Source organism: Vulpes vulpes, chromosome 15 (genome assembly GCF_048418805.1).
Source record: "Vulpes vulpes isolate BD-2025 chromosome 15, VulVul3, whole genome shotgun sequence".
Classification (NCBI taxonomy): domain Eukaryota; kingdom Metazoa; phylum Chordata; class Mammalia; order Carnivora; family Canidae; genus Vulpes; species Vulpes vulpes.
In genome coordinates, this window is record NC_132794.1 from 41,584,857 (window position 1) to 41,607,058 (window position 22,202).

General features: G+C 41.0%; 1 protein-coding gene and 1 non-coding gene across 8 annotated transcripts in view; one reads left to right on the forward strand and one right to left on the reverse strand.

Moving 5' to 3' along the window:
• The window catches only part of FMN1 (formin 1), a 420,196-nt gene that overhangs the window by 57,205 nt on the left and 340,789 nt on the right, over positions 1 to 22,202 (forward strand). The window lies entirely within an intron of this gene.
• Positions 2,975 to 3,081, reverse strand: LOC112920099 (U6 spliceosomal RNA). Its single transcript, XR_003235020.1, has one exon. It is a non-coding gene; the product is annotated as a U6 spliceosomal RNA (small nuclear RNA).

Below are 22,202 nucleotides of genomic sequence, written 5' to 3' on the forward strand. Positions count from 1 at the left end.
CTATTATTCATATTCCCCAAATGAATGAGAACATACACTGTTTGTCCTTCTCCGATTGACTTATTTCACTCAGCATAATACCCTCCAGTTCCATCCACGTTGAAGCAAATGGTGGGTATTTGTCGTTTCTAATTGCTGAGGAATATTCCATTGTGTATATAGACCACATCTTCTTTATCCATCATCTTTCGATGGACACCGAGGCTCCTTCCACAGTTTGGCTATTGTGGCCATTGCTGCTAGAAACATCGGGGTGCAGGTGTCCCGACGTTTCATTGCATCTGAATCTTTGGGGTAAATCCCCAACAGTGCAATTGCTGGGTCGTAGGGCAGGTCTATTTTTAACTCTTTGAGGAACCTCCACACAGTTTTCCAGAGTGGCTGCACCAGTTCACATTCCCACCAACAGTGCAAGAGGGTTCCCTTTTCTCCGCATCCTCTCCAACATTTGTGGTTTCCTGCCTTGTTAATGTTCCCCATTCTCACTGGTGTGAGGTGGTATCTCATTGTGGTTTTGATTTGTATTTCCCTGATGGCCAGTGATGCAGAGCATTTTCTCATGTGCATGTTGGCCATGTCCATGTCTTCCTCTGTGAGATTTCTCTTCATGTCTTTTGCCCATTTCATGATTGGATTGTTTGTTTCTTTGGTGTTGAGTTTAATAAGTTCTTTATAGATTTTGGAAACTAGCCCTTTATCTGATATGTCATTTGCAAATATCTTCTCCCATTCTGTAGGTTGTCTTTTAGTTTTGTTGACTGTATCCTTTGCTGTGCAAAAGCTTCTTATCTTGATGAAGTCCCAATAGTTCATTTTTGCTTTCGTTTCTTTTGCCTTTGTGGATGTATCTTGCAAGAAGTTACTGTGGCCGAGTTCAAAGAGGGTGTTGCCTGTGTTCTCTTCTATGATTTTGATGGACTCTTGTCTCACATTTAAATCTCTCATCCATTTTGAGTTTATCTTTGTGTATGGTGAAAGAGAGTGGTCCAGTTTCATTCTTCTGCATGTGGATGTCCAATTTTCCCAGCACCATTTATTGAAGAGACTGTCTTTCTTCCAATGGATAATCTTTCCTCCTTTATCGAATATTAGATGACCATACATTTCAGGGTCCACTTCTGGGTTCTCTATTCCGTTCCATTGATCTATGTGTCTGTTTTTGTGCCAGTACCCCACTGTCTTGATGACCACAGCTTTGTAGTACAACCTGAAATCTGGCATTGTGATGCCCCCAGCTATGGTTTTCTTTTTTAAAATTCCCCTGGCTATTCGGGGTCTTTTCTGATTCCACACAAATCTTAAAATAATTTGTTCTAACTCTCTGAAGAAAGTCCATGGTATTTTGATAGGGATTGCATTAAACGTGTAAATTGCCCTGGGTAACATTGACATTTTTACAATATTAATTCTGCCAATCCATGAGCGTGGAATATTTTTCCATCTCTTTGTGTCTTCCTCAATTTCTTTCAGAAGTGTTCTATAGTTTTTAGGGTATAGATCTTTTACCTCTTTGGTTAGTTTATTCCTAGGTATCTTATGCTTTTGGGTGCAATTGTAAATGGGATTGACTCCTTAATTTCTCTTTCTTCAGTCTCATTGTTAGTGTATAGAAATGCCATTGATTTCTGGGCATTGATTTTGTATCCTGCCACGCTACCAAATTGCTGTATGAGTTCTAGCAATCTTGGGGTGGAGGCTTTTGGGTTTTCTATGTAGAGTATCATGTCATCGGCGAAGAGGGAGAGTTTGACTTCTTCTTTGCCAATTTGAATGCCTTTAATGTCTTTTTGTTGCCTGATTGCTGAGGCGAGGACTTCCAGAATTATGTTGAACAGCAGTGGTGAGAGTGGACATCCCTGTCTTGTTCCTGATCTTAGGGGAAAGGCTCCCAGTGCTTCCCCATTGAGAATGATATTTGCTGTGGGCTTTTCGTAGATGGCTTTTAAGATGTCGAGGAAAGTTCCCTCTATCGAACACTCTGAAGGGTTTTGATCAGGAATGGATGCTGTATTTTGTCAAATGCTTTCTCTGCATCTAATGAGAGTATCATATGGTTCTTGGTTTTTCTCTTGCTGATATGATGAATCACATTGATGGTTTTACGAGTGTTGAACCAGCCTTGTGTCCCAGGGATAAATCCTACTTGGTCATGGTGAATAATTTTCTTAATGTGTTGTTGGATCCTATTGGCTAGGATCTTGTTGAGAATTTTTGCATCCATGTTCATCAAGGATATTGGTCTGTAATTCTCCTTTTTGGTGGGGTCTTTGTCTGGTTTCGGGATTAAGGTGATGCTGGCCTCATAGAACGAATTTGGAAGTATTCCATCTCTTTCTATCTTTCCAAACAGCTTTAGTAGAATAGGTATGATTTCTTCTTTAAACGTTTGATAGAATTCCCCTGGGAAGCCATCTGGCCCTGGACTCTTGTGTCTTGGGAGGTTTTTGATGACTGCTTCAATTTCCTCCCTGGTTATTGGCCTGTTCAGGTTTTCTATTTCTTCCTGCTCCAGTTTTGGTAGTTTGTGGCTTTCCAGGAATGCGTCCATTTCTTCTAGATTTCCTAATTTATTGGCGTAGAGCTGTTCATAATATGTTTTTAAAATCGTTTGTATTTCCTTGGTGTTGGTAGTGATCTCTCCTTTCTCATTCATGATTTTATTAATTTGAGTCTTCTCTCTCTTCTTTTTAATAAGGTTGGCTAATGGTTTCTGTATCTTATTAATTCTTTCAAAGAACCAACTCCTGGTTCTGTTGATCTGTTCCACAGTTCTTTTGGTCTCGATATCATTGAGTTCTGCTCGAATTTTAATTAACTGTCTTCTTCTGCTGGGGGTGGGGTCTATTTGTTGCTTTTTCTCTAGTTCCTTTATGTGTAAGGTTAGCTTTTGAATTTGAGTTCTTTCCAGTTTTTGAATGGATGCTTGTATTGCGATGTATTTCCCCCTCAGGACTGCTTTTGCTGCATCCCAAAGAAAAATATGGAACGCTTCACGAATTTGCGTGTCATCCTTGCGCAGGGGCCATGCTAATCTTCTCTGTATCGTTCCAATTTTAGTATATGTGCTGCTGAAGCGAGCACGAGAAGGTCATTTTTTCAATGTAAACCACTTTGATTAAAGTCTAATCTACCAAAATAACTTAAATACCATCCATGCATCTTTAGATTTTAGGAATTGAAAAAAAAAAAAAAGATTTTAGGAATTGGAGTTTATTCTTGGTAAGAATTCTCCTTGCTGTCTCATTCTTGTCACTTTTATCTATTCGATCCCGTTTCACCCCAAACAGCTTGTTTTGTTTCCCTTCAGCTTGTGGGTACCATCTGAACAGCACCCTGCCCACTTAGGGAATTGTTTGAGAGCTTGTTTGAGAGGCAGGCTCCTCCTGTTTGGTGTGTGCTAGGGGACTTTTCTACTGGGATCCAAGAAGCTGAGAGGTGGATTTCGAGATAGCAGTTGCTACAAATAACAGGCTTAGTTGTTCAGAAACGAAACCATTTTCGTCATCAGGTTGCAGACATTTTGTGATATAAATGTTAGCTTATGTGGGGTTTTATTATACGTGGGTTGAGTGTGTGAACTGACTAGTGTGAGCAAGAACCGGGTCCCATGTGTGTGGCTTTTTGGGGAATCTGATTTCTTTTCTATAGGGAAAAAGAAGGATCCATGAATTTTAATTAAAGATTGTATGCTTTAGTAGAAAAGGCATAGATTGCTTTAAAATGGTTTAAAAATAAGTAAGGTAATATTTTTAAATGTGTGTTCCAACCATATGAAAACTTGTGTCCCAGATCTGAGTTTAATATTTAAACCTTGGTGTTACCACACAGCCCATCTTCTTGCGGGAAAACTGAACCTACAGGGAATCAGATATCCAGGGCTAACTTGCAGCTCACAGGAAATATGGAAGCCAGAGGGACAATGTAAGCAACACCGTGAGCAAGCAAACAGATAGGTCAGTACATGGAACTGTACTGTGTGTTTTTAAGATTGAAATACAATTGGCAAATAATATTGTGTAAGTTTAAGATATAGTGTGTTGATCTGATCCATTTATATATTGCTGTACGATTACCACGTAGGCATTTGCTAACACCTTTACCACATCATGTAATTATAATTTCTTCTTTTGTGGTGAGAACAATTAAGATCTGGTATCTTAGCAACTTTGAAGTTTATAAGCCAGTAAACAAAAGAGACAGATTGGGGGTGTGGGGAGAGGAGACTGATTGGTCTAGCAAATACGTAAAAGAAATATAAGAAACCTAGCAACCAAATATAATGGGTGGACTTTGTTTGAAATATGACTAAAATAAGCCATCTATATAAAAAGACATTTTTGTGACAATCAGGAAAATTGAATACGGACTAGATATTTGATAATACTGAGCAATTATTTGTGAAATTTGTTAGGTATGAAATGGTATCGTGAGTATGTAAGGAAGTCATTCTAAATGTGTGCTCTTGACTAGCATTTCTAGCATCACCTGGCAATATGTTAGTAATGGAAATTCTCAGCCCCACCCCAAACTTACTGAATAAGAAGCTCTGGGAGTGGGACCCAGCAAAAATAAGAGAATCATTGATGTAAGAACATATCCATATTTTAAAAGAGATACATACAAGGGTATGTGGGGATGAAATGATATAAAGTCTGGGAATGCTTTCACAATTCTTAAGTTAAAATAAAGGTAGGGATTTCATGAAGTAAGTGTGGCAAAATCTTGATAGTTGTTTTTCTGGGGTAATGCATTTATGTGGCTGCATTATATGGTTCTCTCTCTGTAATTTAGAAATATTACTTAGAAATTTAGGGGGGAAACTTTACACACACACACACACACACACACACAGGAGACATCCTTCTCAGAGAAAACAAACAAAAACTGGATTTTAAATTTTATAAAAACTGGGGCACCTGGGTGGCTCAAGGGTTCAGCATTTGCCTTTGGCTCAGGTCGTCATCCCGGGGTCCTGGGATAGAGTCCCACATCGGGCTCCCTGCATGGAGCCTGCTTCTCCCTCTGCCTGTGTCTCTGCCTCTCTCTCTCTCTCTCTCTCTCTCTCTCTCTCTCTCTGTCTCTCATGAATAAATAAACAAAATCTTTTTTAAAAAATAAAAAATAAATAAATTTTATAAAAACTTCCATCTTGCCCTAGCAAACTGGGTTTTAGTTTTTGCTTTGCCACTAATCACTGTACTGGGTTCTCTTGATAAGTCGGTTTCCCAGGAAGCTCATCCTTATCTGTGAGGTAAAGGAGCTTCGATATGTGGTATGTTGTGAAGGTTCTTTCGAGGCTGCTATCCTTGATACCCTGAGCATTCAGGTGAGTGGTCAGGCTCCTCAGCAGCATTTCTCAAGTCTGGAGTATGATCTGTGGTAGGGTGCTCTCTCGAGCATGGCTTCCCCCTCACTCTCTCTCTCTCCTTTGTCTCCCTCTCCCTCTTTCTCATTCTATTTCTATCTCTGTTTCTCTCTCCTTCTCTGGCTTTACATCCAATTCTCATCCCAGAGAACAGCAACATTCTCTGAGATGACTGAGACCCAGGCACATCACCCTCTGACAGTAAATAAGGTATGAAATTGCATGCAGAGGATCTCCAGGGACTTGAAATATGAGGTGACTTTTAGGTTACATCAGAGATGGTGAAAGCCTGGGTAGATTTTGGGACCTGTTGCTCCTGGCATTTGCCCTGAGCTTCTTCTCTTGCCTTCACCACCGCCAAGGCTACCACCTCCTCCTAAACAGAGAGACATAGCATAATGGTATAAACTCTGAGTGGGTTTGGAAGCCCTAATTCATACCTCTCATACTTCAAGAATCCACTTTATTAGGATAATCAAAACTGTGTACCAAGTTTAATAGACAGAAATGGTATCCTCAGTGGTAGGTGGAATCAGGTTATCTAGTAAATCCTGAAAATGCGGAATGGCTTGACTAACTCAAGCTTCTGTGTGTTCACCTTGAGAGGTTAAACACAGGGAAGGCTGTATCTCCTAGGGAAGGCTCTGAGGGACATACCAGGTTGTTCTTGGGGTGGGGATGGCTAAGGAGAATATGGTGGGAACATAGGAACATGATGTGTGCGCAGGCGACACATGGCATTGGCAAGAGGGAAGGAAAATGAAACAGGAGGGGGCCAGTGGGGATAAGGAACAATATCTGCAGAGTCCGGCAGCCAGGAGTTGGTGATGCATCTTCAACCTATTGCTCTTCAGATTACCTGATGGAAATCTCATTCCCACAAGTGCAGACAGTCAGTGATAGTGTTCCCACTGACAGAGCAGTTCCTGGATGGCTTTTCCCAGTGTTGGCATTTGCTTACTTTCTCTTCTCATGTTCCTCCATTCCTTTCATTTTCCTGTATTCACTTTGGCCCTGCCTGCACCATAGCAAACAGGTTATGCCTATGGACATTGGCTCAAAAAAGAAACCAGTAGCCACAATGGCAGTTGTTAATTGAGCACTATGTACCGGGCATGAATTGAACAATTGATAAATAGTGTATAGTAATAGTTTCATTCAAACCACTATCTATACAATAGTTATTCTCTCCATTTTAGAGATGAAGAGCAGAAAGTCAGAGAAGTGAGGTTGCCAGGTCACTCAGCAACCCAGTGGCAGAACCTAGTGTTGAACCTAGGTATGACTCACTTCAACTATTGTCCCTCATCTCTGCACTTCATTACTATACCTTCTTTCATCGGTGAGGGGAACAGAATAAAAACCAGGTTCCCTGGGTGGCACAGCGGTTTGGCGCCTGCCTTTGGCCCAGGGCGCGATCCTGGAGACCCGGGATCGAATCCCACATCGGGCTCCCGGTGCATGGATCCTGCTTCTCCCTCTGCCTATGTCTCTGCCTCTCTCTCTCTCTCTCTCTGTGACTATCATAAATAAATAAAAAAAAAAAAAAAGAAAGAAAGAAAAAAGAAAAAACCAGGTTCCCGAGAAGTAGGGCAATCTGCTGAGCAGGCCACATGGTAGAGAGCACTTTAGGAAGCTACAGTACAGTACTTGGGGCTCCCCTAGTAGCCCAAGGCCCATAAACACGTGCATAGAGAGGTCAGTTCCCCAGTATGAAGACACAAGCAAACATTTCACATAGCATGTTGAAAAGAAATATATTGTTTACTTATAGTAGGAAAATTAATTTCTTGAGTGGAATATGAACAAAAATTATAATCTCCTCTTAGGAAAAAATAAGGAACCAGGGTACTTCCTTGGTGATATCGTTAAATATTCTCCCTTGGGCTCATTCAATGGAGGTTTTCCTGATCACTCAAGTCATACTTGCTCTTTGGGGACTACATTAGTTCAGAATCATATAAGTTTCTTTTTTCTTCTTAGAAGTACATAATTACCCTTCTCATTCAAAGTAGGCAGAGAAATAAGATAGAATTCCAGATGCCTCTAAAACTCCTACCTTGCATGTCTCTACCTCTTAGCTATAAGAGGCAAATGAAGTAGAGTGGTGTAGGTGCAGAGTGGTGTAGCAATAGTGAAGGGTCTCACTGCAACAAGGAAGAGGGGAAGGCAAGGGTGGCATTAGCTAAAGAAGCTGTGGATAATAACTACCAACTGCACCATTTACGTCAATGAATAGATTATCCAGACAGAAAATCAATAAGGAAACATTGCTCTTAAATGACACATTAGACCAGATGGACTTATTATATTTATACAGAACATTCCGTCCTAAAACAGCAGAATACACATTCTTCTCAAGGGTACATGAAACATTCTCCAAAAATGGATCATATGTTAGGCCACAAAACAAGTCTCAACAAATTCAAGAAAATTGAATTCATATCAAGCATCTTTTCTGACCACTATGGTATGAAAGTAGAAATCAATTATAAGAGCAACACTCAAAAAACTACAAATATGTGGAGATTAAACAACATGTCACGACTACATAGATCATCTCCTTTGAACAAATCAAAGGAGAAATTTTAAAAACTACCTGGAAATAAATGAAAACAGAATTACAGCATACCAAAATCTATGGACCATGGCAAAAGTGGTTCTAAGAGGGAGGTTTGTAAGATTACAGGCAAACTTCAAGAAATAAGAGAAATCATAAGCAATTTATGCCTAAAGGAACTGGAAAAAGAAGAACAAGTGAAAGCTAAAGTTATTAGAAGGAATGAAATAATGAAGGTCAGAGTGCAAATAAATGAAATAGAGACTAAAAAGACAAAAGAGAAGATTAGTGATACTTAGAGCTGGTTCTCTGAAAAGATAAACAAAGTGGACAAATATTTAGCTAAATGCACCAAGAAAGAGAAGGCTTAAATAAATAAAATCAGAAATGAAAAAGAAATTACAGCTAATACTACAGAAATACAAGGAATAAGAGACCACAATGAACAATAATACATGAACAAATTGAATAACCTAGAAGAAATGGATAAATTCCTAGAAACTTAAAATCTTCCAAGACTGAATCATGAAAAAAAAAAAACAAAAACAAACAAACAAACAAACAAAAAACCTGAATAGATCAGTGACCAACAAGGAGACTTAATCAGTAATCAAGAACTATATATGACAAACCCAGCTAATATTATCCTCAATGGTGAAAAGCTAAAAGCTTTTCCTGTAAAAATCAGGAACAAGACAAAGATGCCCACACTCTCCCCGCTTTTACTCTATATAATATTAGAAGTCCTAGCCCAGCAATTAGATTAAAAAAGAAATGAAGTCATCCAAATTGGAGAAGGAAGAAATAAAACTGTCATAATTTGAAGATGACATGATATTATATATAGAAAACCCTAAAGATTCTACCAGTAACTGTTAGAATTAATAAATGATTTCAGTAAAGTTTCAGGATACAAAGTTCATATATACTGTTGCATTTCTATGCACTAATAGCAAACTATCAGAATGAGAAATTAAGAAAATACTCTGGGGCTCAGGCAAAGAGCATGTGACACTTGAGCTAGAGGTTGTGAATTCAAACCCCACATAGGGTATAGAAATTACTTAAATAAATAAAACTTAAGAAAAAGAAATCCTATTCACAATTGCATCAAAAAGAATATCTGGGAATACGAACAAGGGGTAGTAGAAGGGGAGGTGGGCGGGGGGACGGGGTGATGGGCACTGAGGGGGGGCACTTGATGGGAAGAGCACTGGGTGTTATATTATATGTTGGCAAATTGAACTCCAATAAAAAAAGTATACAAAAAAAAATAAACCATATCTGACTAGGTCATTGGCTACATTATCCCTTTGCAATAAGATTATAACATGGTATACGTTATACACATCATGTTTTCTTAGGATTAAACTCCTGTTGCATAAAAAAAAAATAATATCTGGGAATAAATTTAACCAAAGAGGTAGAAGAACTATAACTGAAAACTGTAAGACATTAATTAAAGAAATTGAAGAAGACACAGATAAATGGAAAGATGTTCCATGCTTATGGATTGAAAGAATTAACATTGGTAAAATGTCCCATACTCCATAAAGCAATCTACAAATACAGTGCAATTCCTATCAAAATTCCAATAGCATTTTTCACAGAGGAAGAACAAATAATTCTAAAATTTATATGGAACACAAAATATCCCAAATAACCAAAACAATCTTGAGAAAGAAGAACAAAGTTGGAGATATCATGCTCCCTAATCAAACTGTACTACAGATTTATAGTATTCAAAACAGTATGATATTGGCATAGAAACAGATATATAGATCAATGGAACAGAGTAGAAAGGCCAGAAAGAAATAAACCCACACATATATGGTCAACTAATTTTTTTTTTAATATGGTCAACTAATTAATGACAAAGGAACCAAGAATGTACGATGGAGAAAGGTCAGTCTCTTCAATAAATGGTACCAGAAAAACTGGACCACTATCTTATACTATATACAAAAATTAACTCAAAATGAATTAAAGCCTTGAATATCAGATTTACAAACCATGAAAATATAGCTGGTAAGCTCCTTGACATTAGTCTTAGTGATATTTTTTTGAATCTGACTTCAAAGTTAAGGAAAACAAAAGCAAAAATTAACAAATGGGACTACATCAACCTAAAAAGCTTCTGCACAGTGAAAGAAACCATCTATAAAACAAAAAGGCAACCTACTGGGGGCACCTGGGTAGCTCAGTGGTTGAACATCTGTTTTGGCTCAGGTCGTGATCCTGGGGTCCTGGGATTGAGTCCTTCTGCCTGTGTCTCCTTCTGCCTGTGTCTATGCCTCTCTCTGTGTCTCTCATGAATAAATAAATGAAATCTTTAAAAAAAAAAAAAGGCAACCTACTGAATGTGAAGATATTTGCAAATCATATACCCGATAAAGGGTTAATTTCTAAAATATAGAAGAGCTCATACAACTCAATACCAAAAACCCCCAAACAATTTGGTTTAAAAAAATGGGGAGAAGATCTAAATAGAAATTTTTCCAAAGAAGACAGGCCAGTGAAAAGATGCTCAACCTCACTAATCATCAAGGCAATGCAAATCAAAACCACAATGAGATATCACCTCGTACCTATTAGAATGGCTAATATCAAAAAGACAAGAAATAATAGGGATTGGCAAGGGCGTAGGGAAAAGAAACCCTCAGGCACTACTGGTGGGAATGTAGAGGTATGTCAAAATCTAAAAAAGAACTACCATATGATCCAGCAATTCCACTTCTAGGTATATATCCAAAGAATACAAAAACACTAATTCAAAAAGGTATGTATACTCCTATATTTATTGCAGCATTGTTTACAACAGCAAAAATATGGAAACAATCTAAATGTCTACTGATAGATAATTGGATGAAGAAGATGTGGTATATATGCAGAATGGAATATAGCTCAGCCATAAAGAAGGAAATGCTGCTGTTTGCAACAACATGGGTGAACCTTCAAGGTTTATGCTAAGTAAAATAATCCAGACAGAGAAAGGCAAATACCACATGACCTCACCTATATGTGGAATCTAAAAAAACAAAATGAATAAACAAAATAAAGAACAGGCTCATAGACATGGAGAATAGATGGAGGAGAAGGGGTTTGATTGGGGCAACATGGGTAAAGGGGATTGAGAAGTACAAACTAAGAGGTTTTTTAAAGATTTTTATTTATTTATCTGAGAGAGAGAGCATGAACTGGGGTAGGAGTAAAGGGGGAAGCAGACTGAGCAGGGAGCCCAACACGGGACTTGATCCCAGGACCCTGGGACCATGACCTGAGGTAAAGGCAGATGCTCAACCAACTGAGCCACCTAGACACCCCAAACTAAGAGTTTTTATAGTACAAGTTTTTATAAAACAACACTTATTATAAAATAAGTCATGGGGATATAATGTATTAGCATAGGGAATATAGTCAATAATATTGTATTAATTTTGTGTGGTGACAGTGGTAACTAGGCTTACTGTGACAACTATCACACAATATTTACAAATGTTGAATCACTATGTTATTAAGCTGAAACTAATATAATATTGTATATCAACCATACCTCAATTTTTTAAATTTTGGCAAAAAGAACCACCAACTGCAATGATATCTGTGTATACATAGTGTTGCTTATATAGAACTTTTATATGCATTATTATTAGATCCTCATAAAAATCCCCATGAGGTGGGTGGATATATTTCTGTCTGTCTTTTTTTAGTTTTATTTTATTTTATTTTGTCTTTTTAAAAAATTATTTATTGGGTTTATGTCCTACCTTGTTCCAGAAAGGATTTGAGGGAATTGCATTCAACATCACACATAAAATACATTTATTAAAACAGATGATAAGAATTTAAGAACAAACATTCTTTTGATAGGGTTGTATTGATCTGAAGTAATTTTGGATCCAAAACACTATGGAGCCTTCAACATGATCCCTGCTCTGTTTTCAAGAGTATAACCTTGTCCAACAAGGAAATCCCTTGGTTAGATACTTTCATCCTGAAATATCATGGTTTAAGATTAGGAAGCAGGAGTTTAAAAACTATCCGGTACTTTCTCCTTGTTGGTTTGAAACCTGGGAGAGTCCCTGGGTGAAATCTGAATCTGGATCCTGTACAGAAGGCCACTCCAGATTGGTAGGTGGCAGGTTTAATAAGCAAATGGACTTATGTACCAGGCTTGTCTTCCGTAGCCACAAGACAGGGAGGTCTACACGCCTACCCACCTGAATCTTAGAAGTTTATATAGAGCCCTTAACTGGGCTTCATCATGGGTACCATTCGGATTGTCTGAACAACACAGTGCTCTCTCTCTCTCAAGGCTGCATCCTTGACATGGCTGCTCATGTGGGAACACTAGAATGTGGAATTCCAGAGACAGGAAGTGGGGGAAGGGATCAGGAGCCCCCCCCCCCCCCGCCATTGCCCCACAACCTGTGGTCATGTCCTTTCAAAGACCTCCAGGACTGTTCCTGTTTGAAATTGTGCCCAATCACACTCATCTGTGTTTATGCTTGTGCTTCTGTCTTTATTTCTGTGGGTCTGTAGTCTATGTGCATAAATGTGTAATTTTCATGTTCTTCCCAGAGATGTAAATCTTTTCAAGACCATTACCTTTGTGTGTGATTCCTTTTTGTTTGCTTGCTTGCTTAAAGATCTTATTTATTTATTCATGACAGACACAGAGAAAGAGGCAGAGACATAGGCTGAGAGAGAAGCAGGTTACCGGAGGGAAGCCTGATGTGGGACTCTATCCCAGGACCCCAGGATCATGACCTGAGCTGAGGGAAGATGCTTAACCACTGAGCCCCCCCAGGTGCCCTTGTGTGTGATTCCAATCAGTTCTGTCCTTGAGGCAGAGTCCAGTTCCACTCAACTAAGGATGGAGCTAAGAGGCAAAGAGGGTGACTCACTAGGAAAATAGCAGGCAGAAGACTTTGAAGAACCACCTGTCCTTCCTGTTTTACCACATTGCCATGTGCCCTGTGGCCGGCCATGACCTCTCTCTGTGTGGTGACCATAAGCACAGCGGGCATTATGATCATTTTGTTTTTTATCTGCAAGGCACTCAGAAATCATTCATTCAGCAGTATTTATTGAGCACTTGTCATGTATTCAATACTGTTCTAGGTATAGTGGTCGCAGCAGTGACAGACCAAAAAAAAAAAAAAAAAAGCCAATCCCATTCTAGAGAGGTGAGGACCAAAATATCAAGTGATCTTTAAGTTCTATACTATGTTAGCCAGGCACATGTGTGATGGGAAGAAACAAAGCTGAAAGCAGGTCAGAGACAGCCGCCAGAGTCTGTCCCATAGTTTTATGGTCCAAAGAATCGGAATCTTAGTATTGGTATATAATGCCCAATGATGATTCCATCCAGTCTTAAGTAATATATATTTTTAAAGATTTTATTTATTTGAGAGAGAGAGCAAGAGTGCTCACATAGAGCAGGATCCCCACTAAAGAGAGAACCCAGTGTGGGACACCATCCCAGGACCCTGGGATGGTGACCTGGGCTGAGGGCAGATGCTTAACCAACTGAACCACTCAGGTGCCCCTTAAGTAATATATTTTAATAATCTTGCATAACCTTGAGGAAGTGACCTAACTATTGCACTAGCACCCCATGGAGAGAGTCACTCCTTACCATAGGCCTTGCCTGCTAGGCTTTTGGTTTCTCCAGCTTTTCTCCTGCCAAGAGGCCTCCTTAGTCTTCAGGGGGGTTGCTTTTCTCACATTTCAGAAGGACAGTGCATACTTATGTCAGGTGCGAAAGGGATCTTTCCTACTTGGTGCCAGCGAGAAGAAGCGCTAGGGAAGGCAGATGGACAGAGCAGACATTCTCTTCTCTAACTGGGTTATTCTGTGCTCTGGCTTATCTTATTTTGAGATCTTCCCACTGTTGTTCAGTTGGTACCGACATTTAAAAATCAGTCTTCTTTTTATTTTCAGGGACATATCTTTACAAAAGAGAGGGGGTGAGATTCCAAAGGCTCTCAACATATTACACTGCCTTTTGGAGAAAAATATGTAGACCGATTTCTGGGACCAGAGCCCCAAACAGTGGTTTAACATCTTGCATGCTTCTTGGTTTTGTTGTGTGCGGATCAAACAGCACATCATTTGAATTTTAATACTTTCACAAAATTTCCCTGGGGAGCCAAGGAAGAAGGAGAGGCATTGGAAGGTAATCTGAAGGGAGAAAATCAGCAAACAAAGTGTTTCAAAGGCTTTGTTTTAACTGCAAAACACTGTGGCTCAGATGCATTTTTTTTAAAGATTTTTTTTTTAAAGAAAAGCCAAGAAAGATTAATCAACTCTCCCAGGGTCATAGTTTTCTTTTTCCTTTCAGTGCCTTTCCATTTAACCTTGTGGCTGACAGCCCAACAGTTGGTTGTGAAGCCGTCACTATCCACTGCTATTTTCCTAATGTCTGCAGCAAATCCAGACAGCCAGGTACAAGGTGGGGTCGTGATGCAACTGGAGAACTTGTTTTGAAACAGTGTTTTTCATGGCAAGCACACTTTTTAAATATAGATTGTCATTTACTGGGTAGTTTGGGATGAGGTAGACTGGACCTATCAGCTGGACCCCTCTATGCTGCTTCCAGAGCCATCCTTGGGCCATTAGGAAACAACCTTGCCATTGTTTGGTTTGCTTCTTTTAAGCTTTATGTCAATTCCTATAACTCCATTTAAAATTAGTGGAATTAATGATCAAACTTGATAGTTCATTCGGTCGACTTATTATTCCATAGAAAGCAGTGGTTTCCTGGCTGTTTTGTTGTATAGTTCACAAAGATTTGTGGTTTGGTGGTAGCCCCTTGAACTATTGTCTTGTCTGCTGCATAGGTTGGAAGTAAACACAATCTACCTGTGTTCTTCTGAACCCAAGCAAATTGTCTGGTGTATGTACCCTTAGTTATATTTATCGTAAAACACATGGAAAGGTTAATAGGCTCCCTTCTTTGCCTCAAAGATGTGTGAACATGCCTCTGTGGTTTTAGGATCCTTTGAAGAAGGCATCAATACTCAGTTATTATTACTCATAATTATAGAAAATTAGGGATAGAGAAGGTGTAATCTTCCTAACAAGAAGATCATCTAGCTTCATCTGTATTCCTAGCACAGAGTTCCAGGGAGAGGAAGGCACTTTTCTAAGGTCAAGTAGCTAGTTGGTACCAGAGCCAGGATGAGGACAAGGTCTCCAGCATTCTGGGCGATGCACTTTCCTCCACAAAGCTGTGATCCTGTGTGTATTCTTTCGCCAACTCGTTTACAATTGTAGACCTCATGGGTCCACATAGTGAGAGGTTGGCCCCCTTAGAAATCATCTGTTCTGAGTCTTTCACTTTATGTGATCACAGGGAAGCCTAGAGAGTCTTAGTGTGTTGCCCACACTCAGAGGTTGGTAAGTGCTGGAACTGAGTCTAGAGGCCAGGTGCTCTGACTCCCCATCTGAGGCTCTTTCAACTAACCCTGTGCTTCTCCATCAATGGCTGTGCCTTGGAGAGTGTTTTAACTCGGAACTTAAGGGCTCCTATGAATTCAGTTGCATAATCCTCTTTCGAGTTGTGCTTGTGAAGTGTGCAAGTAGTTCTGCATGATGACGGCACCTAACACGGGAGGCAAAGGGACGTGGTGCTGTGCCTCCAGTTTGCTTTGTGACTGTTGACTCATGGCCTGTCACTAGGCTCAGCTTTCTCCTGTACTGTCAAGTGAGGCCCATGAATTCCGTGTTCCAGATGAAGAATTCTGTGGTTCTTTCCCAGACGGGTGTGTTTCTTTGTGTTTTGTCCAGTAGAGGGAGTTGTGTGCTCACAGACCAACCCCCACCCCCCACCCCCGGGCTCCTCCTCCAGGTTTTTTGTTGTTGTTTTGTTGTTGTTGTTTTTAAATATAGAGAGTGTAGTGAAAGAGATGCAAGTCTGGACAAGATATCATGCGGGAGGAGCTGGAGGTGGTGGTGGAAGAGCTGAGGTGGCTGGGCTGCTTGGAATTAGCAAGGGAAATTGAAAGTATTCCTAGGAGACAGATCATGGGGGCCCCAGCCACTCTTTATAGGTTGATGCTGTGCCAAGAAGGATGATTGGCTAGGAAGCTGCTGGTTTGGATGTTCCTGTAGTTTTATCCTCTGCTCTTAGGTGTGGTGAGTAGCCCGGGTGTAATATAGCGTGATGTCATGCCAGTCCTGGGCGAGGGCTCCTTCTCCAAGTAGCATAAAGTGAGCTCCATTAGGAAGAACTATAACATCTCCCGTTGGCACCCTGCTGCTCTCAGGTGGCTTCTGCATACACGAAGCCTGAAGCCATGTACTGAGGTCTGGGAAAGATCAGCTGACTCTTTCATCTCCAGTTAAGGTCACAGGCTACAGTGGGTCACAAGATAATCCCAAGAAAAAATGAAATACCCATTTCTTCTGTAAAGCATGTAAGCACAGGGAGGAAAACTTTGTTATAGTCTCAGCCAGAGAAATGGAAGCTCTTAGAATAATTTTGGAGAAGTGCTGCTTTATTGAAAATATCCAGCTGGTCATATTTTGGACCATTGGAATTGAGACAAGCATATACAGCCAGGAAAGGGGGGAGGGATAGCAAGAGCGAGAAGGAGGAGCCAGCTTGGGAGTTAGAGAGTTGACAGTGGAGATGAGGAAAAGAAGCAAAAGAAAATCCTTGACTTCCTTCTGACCCAGCTGTGGAAAATATTATTTCTGGTCCCTTGCTAACTGGTCTGAAGGATTGCCCTGGGTGGCATAGGGCATTCCAGGGCTCTTCCTAGGACCCGGATGTCTTTATCTCCATTCTTATAGAGAGGGTCTAGGCAGGTCTAGGCAGCCTTGATAACAGGCTTCATTTAATCTGTATCTTTCTCCCACGATCTGAAAGAGCTTTTCTCACATATTATTTAAGCAACACTTAGTGGCTGGTGAGGCATTTCTGTAACTTGAGATGGGGGACCCCCAGAGGGCCTATTTCTAGTAAGTGTTGACTGCATTTCCCCTACTTTTCTATGCTCTTGGCTGCCACCTTCATCAATTCCCTGATGCCCTGACCCAGTGGCCACCCAGGCAGTTGCCTGTAGTGATATTAGCATCTGCCTCCATAAAACTCATGCTGATAGATGTGTGCGTGAAGGATATCTCTTGAGGTGAGGACTTGCCCTTGTGTATTCTGTTCACAATCTATGAGAAATCACGTGGAATATACGGTGATGTGATCCCTGCCCCATAGGAGCCAACCTGAATGTGACCCATGGTGAACAAATATACTGAAGGTCAGTTGTGATTAGAGATTTTTCAGAACCTATTTCCATCTTCGACAACATTGATTTCTTCAGAGAGAACACCATATAAGTCAATAAAAACAGTAACCATCTTCATCCTCATCAAATTACAACCTCTTTATAATTTATACTATTTTTACAGATGTCTTGTTTGCTCTTTTCGACCAACCGTCATTGCAAATACTGGAAGAACTACAGCATGGTAGAATCAGATGACTTTCTAAGCCTTCTAGAATAAATATCTTCTTCTCTTTTAGAAAAAATTCATTTGACATGACACACATATTCTTATATATTTCGTTATGGAAATTTTACATATACCTATCATTATAGAAACCCTTGGAAGCAAATGAATTATTTTTAAAACAACTAAATAAAAACTGCCTGGGATGCCTGGGTGGCTCAGTTGATTAAGTGTCTGTCTGCCTTTGACTCAGGTCTTGATCTCAGGGTCCTGGGATCGAGCCCCACATCGAGCTCCCTGCAGTCTTCTCTTCTTGTGTGCCCCATAGTGCTCTGCACTTACCTTTTTGCAGCACTTACCGTGCCATATTCTAATTGCTTTTTTGCTTCCAAATCTCTTCTACAAGACTGCAAGCTCTTGAGAAAAGAGGCCCTGTCTGACTTACTGTAACATTCTTGCACTCAGTGTAGTACTTGGCACCTTGTATTAGTCTGTCAGGACTTGTATTAGGCTGCTCAGGTGACTATAAGGAATTACCACAGCCTGCACAGCCTAAACAGCAGATATTGATTTCTCTCACAGTTCTGGAGACAGGAAGTCTATGATCAAGGTGCCAGCACCTCCTCTGTGCCTTCTCTTCTCAGCTCGGATGGCTGCCCTCTTGTTACCTTTTCATACCGTCACCTCTCTGTGCACTCGTATACCCATGGTGTGTCTTAATCTCTCTATGTAAAAATATCGACCAGATAGATAAGGGCCCATATAAACGGCCTCATTTAAACTGAATTGCATCTTGGGGTGCCCGGCTGGCTCAGTTGGAAGAGCATGCGACTCTTCATCTCAGGGTCATGAGTTTGCACTCCACGTTGGGTGTAGAGATGACTTAAATAAACAAGCAAATAAATAAACTTAAAAAAATAAACTTAAGAACTTTTTTAAAGGCCTTATCTCCACATGCAGTCATATTCTGAGGTACTGGGGGTTAGGGCTTCAACATATGGATTTTAGAGGAACACAATTCCGTCCATTACATTACTCTCTACATATTTTGATTGTGAAGTATTTGATGTGCTTGTAGATGAATAAGAAGATATTTACATTCTCGCATCCTACCTTTGGGATATCCGTCCACTCCTTTCCAGCCAGAGGTCTGAATAACAAAGACAGTCTGGTATCTTACAGAATGCACCAGACTGGGAGTCAAAGCTCTGGGCCCATACCTTGGCTCTGCCAGTGCCCAACTGCATGGCCACCCCTGACATCAGTCTCCTCGACTATCAAACTGGGATAATAACACCTACTGCAGTAGGTGGTTGTGACAGTGGGTGAGGTCATGCATATGGGGGTGTCTAATATAATGCATGCCATGAAGTAAACATCAGAAAATGCCAGTTCAACCTGTCAGTTGAAAGGTATGTTAGAAATAAGAAATATTTCACTTTTGTGATGAGAGGGCTCAGGTATTGACAAAGCTCTAAAATCTCCCTTGGTTATTTGGGCACACTGCTAGTCCAGCCTCAGATTTATTTTAGCTCAGTTAAGATTAGATTTATTTCAGCTGAGTTAAGATTAGCTATTTACTAATTTTTTCTTGTTAAAAAAAAAGACAGGTTTTTTATATTTAAGACATTTGTTAATAGGCTAGAATTTCCAGATTTCACTGAACGATTTCACTTCTTGCTCCAAAATTCTGGTAGCTAATTGTGTTCTGGTGTTGCCTAACTGCTTGGCACTGGGAGTTGGGTTACTTGAGCTTGAAAATTGTCTTTACATAATATGATGTCTCAGGGTAATGACCACGATAACTTCTGTGAGGCGTCTTATGCCTGGGCCTTGAAACGTCCTGGGAATGTAAATTCTCCTGGTAGGATTTGGAAAGAGTAATTTCACTGACCAACAAATGGTGAGCTGTGGGAGCACAGGTAGAGGCCAGTGAATCTTTAGGATCCTTCAGGAATCAGAGCCCTCATTGCTGCTTTTATCTACGCAATGGTCATGGCCAAATTTTCAGCTGATCAGCTTCTGATTGCCTTTCTCTGAGGGTGTTAGAAACTATGTTCCTTGGTCGTTTACAAATCTGCTCTTTACTCTCCTTTTTCAGGTCAGGGTGCTTGCTTTCCCGGTTTCCCCATCCTGCTTCAGACAGGCCTCTCTGCTCATCCCATCACCGCGCTCTCCTCTGCTTTCTTCCTCCTGCCTTATTCCTGGTTTCTGTTCCAACAAGCCCGCAGCCTACATCTCACTGTCTTTTCTTGCTGTCTGCAGACCTGCCTCCATGGCTGGGCATTCTGCCAAGACCTCCTTCTCTGCCTCCCATTGTCTCTGTCTGCCTCATGTCCTGTTGCTGCCTTTTCCCCTTCTGTCTCCAAACTCTCGTGTAGAATGAGCAGAGGCGTGGGATCCCTCAGTGCACAGCTCCTTGTTGCCCTTCAGGGAGACCTAAGGATAGGGCCTTGGATTTGTTGCACCTACTTCTCCACAGACCCTGCTAGTGGCTATGGCATCGCTGTCTGCATCAACACCACTACCACAAAACCTTTCTGAAGTCACAGCTTGGGCTGGGGATAGCCTCTGAGGAGGAAGTTTCACTTCCGGGGGTGGGGAGTGGGACTGGCACTATTTTTGGTCAAATAGATGAGAAGGAAGCTTTGGTTGGAATGGAGCTGGGTTGAAAATATTTTCATTTCAAATATTATGCTGCTTGAGTAGCTTTTTAGGACACTTGCACATTTGGCTTTCTTTCTTTCTTTTTTTTTAAGATTATCTATTTACTTATTTGAGAAAGCACAGAGAGCACAAGCAGGAAGTGGGGGGGGAGAGGGGCTCAGAGGGAGAAGCAGACTCTCCACTGAGCAGGGAGCCCAATGCAGGGCTTGATCCCAGGACCCCCAGCATCATGACCTGAGCTGAAGGCAGAATTGAGTTGGTAGGAAGGTCTTAGGATCCAAGTTGAACCCAGAGGAGTATTAACCATGGCATAACTGAAAATTAGTGGATATCTATGGTTGGGTAAGGATGAGCTAGCCAACCATTTGATTTATTTTGAGATTACAGTCATAAAGGAAAACAGGTCCAGCCTCACCTCCTTTCTGCTCGAGGGAAGGTGAGAGGGGCAATCTCCTCCTTGCTCCTAATGGGCAGGACTCTGCCTCTCCCCACCCAGCTCCTAATGCTCAGCGTGTCTTTTTGCAGCATGCACCTTGTGCTTTCCTCTGACTTGTGTATGTAACTGTGCATGTATCCTCTTTGTAGTCAGCCAGCCATGGTCTTTCTTGGTCAGAAAAGCCACTCTGCCCTTTAATCAAAAGAGCATTTATCCTACTTTGCAGTTACATGGCCACAGTTATTTATGGGTATCAGTTTTTCTTCTCAAAATTTCAGAGCCAAAGGAATCACCAGGAAAGCACATCTAGGAGAGTTCAGGTTTCATGGCCCTGCAGATTGGTGGTTCTAGTAATTTGTCTTCCTCTCCTTCTCTGGTTTCTGCTCTAACTTGCAACCTACACTGCTGGGGTTTTTTTTTTTGCCCTGTCTTCCTGTCTGCTATGCTGTCTCCAGTCTGGGCATGCTGCCAGAACTTGCAGCTCTCTTTCTTCAACCTATTCCCTGCCTCTTGTCTTTCTCTCTCTGGCCTACTGCAGGAGAAGCACAAGTGTAAGAATCCTCAGCTAAATTTGTGGGACTTTCTCAATGAGTTTTGGAGGCTGATATATGATAACATTGACTACAGATCATATAAATACCCTGCAGGTCAGAAGAGATGTAGAGTTGGCCTGTCTTGAAACAATATTAGACATTATAGGCACTACTCTCTACTGTCTGTGCCCAGCTTCCTTTGTAGCTTCATCTTGCACTTTGCTTCTCTGCCAAACTCTGGGTCTCAAGGCTCTACATTTTTTCTGAGCACCCTGTGCTGCTCTGTCGGGCCACTTGCCCATGGTGTCCTTCTGCTTCCTCTCTATCCAACCCTTGCCCAGCAGATGCTCCACTGAGCACAGAGCCCAACAGCAAGGGGCTTGATCTCACCCTGAGGCCATGACCTGAGCCAAAATCAAGAGTCAGAGGCTTAACCCACTGAGCCACCTGGCACCCCACTGACTACCCCCATCTTATTTCTATATATCAGAACTTTTTCACAGTGGGCTTCAATGCTTTTTCAAACCACATGGAATTAATTGTCCTTTATCTGGCAATAGTACCCTATTTTGCCTTTGAGTAACCACCTCTCACTTTCTTACTTGTGATAAGGATGAGGCTGATCTCCTGGATCTAGAAGTGGTCATGTGACCTAGGACTGGACAATGGGATTTCACATCACATCACCACTTGGTGACCACATTTCCAAGTTATTCTATGGAGAGTGGTTCCTGGGTCTTTCGCTAGAACAGTTGGGACACTTTCTTAGTAGCTATGAGTACAAAAGCTAGAAGGGCATAATTCTGATGCTGTACTAGATCACTTTGACTCCACAAGGGGAAAGAAAGTTGAAAGATGTAGAGAGATTCTTTATATCATTTGAGTACCTACATCCAGCCATGCCCATGCCTTGGACTTTTGGGTTGCATGAGCTAATAAATTCCATGTTCTTAAGGCAGGTTAGCTGGATTTCTGTCACTTTCAACAAAGAGAGTTCTAACCACATTTCTTCAGTGGGGCCAGAAGGCCAAATGGAGGAAGAAGTATGTTGATATTGGGATAGAGAGTCATGGAAGGGATGTATCTCTCTTGGATATCTAAGTCTGTGTCAAAGCACATATCCCATTAAATAGCTACCTTTGCTTGACCAACAACCTTCACCACATCTCCTGCCCAGGTATG